The 2,500-nt window shown below is 46.9% G+C and overlaps 9 non-coding genes across 9 annotated transcripts in view; all 9 read right to left on the bottom strand.

Annotated features, from left to right (window-relative positions):
- Window positions 1-42, bottom strand: part of LOC146238888 (5S ribosomal RNA) — a 119-nt gene extending 77 nt beyond the window's left edge. The window contains exon 1 of the ribosomal RNA XR_014735368.1: window positions 1-42. This exon is cut by the window's left edge and continues 77 nt beyond it. This is a non-coding gene — a ribosomal RNA (5S ribosomal RNA).
- Window positions 43-232: 190 nt separating this feature from the next.
- Window positions 233-351, bottom strand: LOC146238887 (5S ribosomal RNA). The gene has a single exon (XR_014735367.1). It is a non-coding gene; the product is annotated as a 5S ribosomal RNA (ribosomal RNA).
- Window positions 352-527: 176 nt separating this feature from the next.
- LOC146238886 (5S ribosomal RNA) lies at window positions 528-646 on the bottom strand. The gene has a single exon (XR_014735366.1). It is a non-coding gene; the product is annotated as a 5S ribosomal RNA (ribosomal RNA).
- A 184-nt stretch (window positions 647-830) lies between these two features.
- Window positions 831-949, bottom strand: LOC146238885 (5S ribosomal RNA). The gene has a single exon (XR_014735365.1). It is a non-coding gene; the product is annotated as a 5S ribosomal RNA (ribosomal RNA).
- Window positions 950-1,131: 182 nt separating this feature from the next.
- LOC146238884 (5S ribosomal RNA) lies at window positions 1,132-1,250 on the bottom strand. Its single transcript, XR_014735364.1, has one exon. It is a non-coding gene; the product is annotated as a 5S ribosomal RNA (ribosomal RNA).
- Window positions 1,251-1,432: 182 nt separating this feature from the next.
- LOC146238883 (5S ribosomal RNA) lies at window positions 1,433-1,551 on the bottom strand. Its single transcript, XR_014735361.1, has one exon. It is a non-coding gene; the product is annotated as a 5S ribosomal RNA (ribosomal RNA).
- A 172-nt stretch (window positions 1,552-1,723) lies between these two features.
- LOC146238882 (5S ribosomal RNA) lies at window positions 1,724-1,842 on the bottom strand. Its single transcript, XR_014739566.1, has one exon. It is a non-coding gene; the product is annotated as a 5S ribosomal RNA (ribosomal RNA).
- A 181-nt stretch (window positions 1,843-2,023) lies between these two features.
- LOC146238881 (5S ribosomal RNA) lies at window positions 2,024-2,142 on the bottom strand. Its single transcript, XR_014735360.1, has one exon. It is a non-coding gene; the product is annotated as a 5S ribosomal RNA (ribosomal RNA).
- Window positions 2,143-2,312: 170 nt separating this feature from the next.
- Window positions 2,313-2,431, bottom strand: LOC146238880 (5S ribosomal RNA). The gene has a single exon (XR_014735359.1). It is a non-coding gene; the product is annotated as a 5S ribosomal RNA (ribosomal RNA).
- Between the last annotated feature and the right edge of the window lie 69 nt (window positions 2,432-2,500).

Here is a 2,500-nt window from a genome sequence, read left to right as displayed (position 1 = left end):
TCAGACGAGATCGGGCGTTGCCAGGCTGGTATGGCCGTACGAAATAAGTTGACAACCATAGGCTACTTATCCATATACAGATTTAGCAATTGACAATGCAAGGTAGTCTCTCTCTCTCTCTCTCTCTCTCTCTCTCTCTCTCGTGTCAAAATGAAAACAGCTTCCAGCCCCTTTCATGAAGGACTACTTGTGCATATTGCAAGATGTTAGTTTCTAAGTGAATGAGCAAAAGAGCATACAGCACCTGGTATTCCCAGGCGGTCTCCCATCCAAGTACTAACCAGGCCCGACCCTGCTTAGCTTCCGAGATCAGACGAGATCGGGCGTTGCCAGGCTGGTATGGCCGTACGAAATAAGTTGACAACCATAGGCTACTTATCCATATACAGATTTAGCAATTGACAATGCAAGGTGGTCTCTCTCTCTCTCTCTCTCTCGTGTCAAAATGAAAACAGCTTCCAGCCCCTTTCATGAAGGACTACTTGTGCATATTGCAAGATTTCAGTTTCTAAGTGAATGAGCAAAAGAGCATACAGCACCTGGTATTCCCAGGCGGTCTCCCATCCAAGTACTAACCAGGCCCGACCCTGCTTAGCTTCCGAGATCAGACGAGATCGGGCGTTGCCAGGCTGGTATGGCCGTACGAAATAAGTTGACAACCATAGGCTACTTATCCATATACAGATTTAGCAATTGACAATGCAAGGTAGTCTCTCTCTATCTCTCTCTCTCTCTCTCTCGTGTCAAAATGAAAACAGCTTCCAGCCCCTTTCATGAAGGACTACTTGTGCATATTGCAAGATGTCAGTTTCTAAGTGAATGAGCAAAAGAGCATACAGCACCTGGTATTCCCAGGCGGTCTCCCATCCAAGTACTAACCAGGCCCGACCCTGCTTAGCTTCCGAGATCAGACGAGATCGGGCGTTGCCAGGCTGGTATGGCCGTACGAAATAAGTTGACAACCATAGGCTACTTATCCATATACAGATTTAGCAATTGACAATGCAAGGTAGTCTCTCTCTCTCTCTCTCTCTCTCTCTCGTGTCAAAATGAAAACAGCTTCCAGCCCCTTTCATGAAGGACTACTTGTGCATATTGCAAGATGTCAGTTTCTAAGTGAATGAGCAAAAGAGCATACAGCACCTGGTATTCCCAGGCGGTCTCCCATCCAAGTACTAACCAGGCCCGACCCTGCTTAGCTTCCGAGATCAGACGAGATCGGGCGTTGCCAGGCTGGTATGGCCGTACGAAATAAGTTGACAACCATAGGCTACTTATCCATATACAGATTTAGCAATTGACAATGCAAGGTAGTCTCTCTCTCTCTCTCTCTCTCTCTCTCGTGTCAAAATGAAAACAGCTTCCAGCCCCTTTCATGAAGGACTACTTGTACATATTGCAAGATGTCAGTTTCTAAGTGAATGAGCAAAAGAGCATACAGCACCTGGTATTCCCAGGCGGTCTCCCATCCAAGTACTAACCAGGCCCGACCCTGCTTAGCTTCCGAGATCAGACGAGATCGGGCGTTGCCAGGCTGGTATGGCCGTACGAAATAAGTTGACAACCATAGGCTACTTATCCATATACAGATTTAGCAATTGACAATGCAAGGTGGTCTCTCTCTCTCTCTCTCGTGTCAAAATGAAAACAGCTTCCAGCCCCTTTCATGAAGGACTACTTGTGCATATTGCAAGATTTCAGTTTCTAAGTGAATGAGCAAAAGAGCATACAGCACCTGGTATTCCCAGGCGGTCTCCCATCCAAGTACTAACCAGGCCCGACCCTGCTTAGCTTCCGAGATCAGACGAGATCGGGCGTTGCCAGGCTGGTATGGCCGTACAAAAGTTGACAACCATAGGCTACTTATCCATATACAGATTTAGCAATTGACAATGCAAGGTAGTCTCTCTCTATCTCTCTCTCTCTCTCTCTCGTGTCAAAATGAAAACAGCTTCCAGCCCCTTTCATGAAGGACTACTTGTGCATATTGCAAGATGTCAGTTTCTAAGTGAATGAGCAAAAGAGCATACAGCACCTGGTATTCCCAGGCGGTCTCCCATCCAAGTACTAACCAGGCCCGACCCTGCTTAGCTTCCGAGATCAGACGAGATCGGGCGTTGCCAGGCTGGTATGGCCGTACGAAATAAGTTGACAACCATAGGCTACTTATCCATATACAGATTTAGCAATTGACAATGCAAGGTGGTCTCTCTCTCTCTCTCGTGTCAAAATGAAAACAGCTTCCAGCCCCTTTCATGAAGGACTACTTGTGCATATTGCAAGATTTCAGTTTCTAAGTGAATGAGCAAAAGAGCATACAGCACCTGGTATTCCCAGGCGGTCTCCCATCCAAGTACTAACCAGGCCCGACCCTGCTTAGCTTCCGAGATCAGACGAGATCGGGCGTTGCCAGGCTGGTATGGCCGTACGAAATAAGTTGACAACCATAGGCTACTTATTCATATACAGATTTAGCAATTGACAATGCAAGGTAGTCTCT

Source organism: Hypomesus nipponensis, chromosome 20 (assembly GCF_054491055.1).
Source record: "Hypomesus nipponensis isolate SF chromosome 20, ASM5449105v1, whole genome shotgun sequence".
NCBI lineage: Eukaryota > Metazoa > Chordata > Actinopteri > Osmeriformes > Osmeridae > Hypomesus > Hypomesus nipponensis.
The sequence above is the reverse complement of the archived record's forward strand: the minus strand, read 5'-3'. Positions and strand labels throughout refer to the sequence as shown.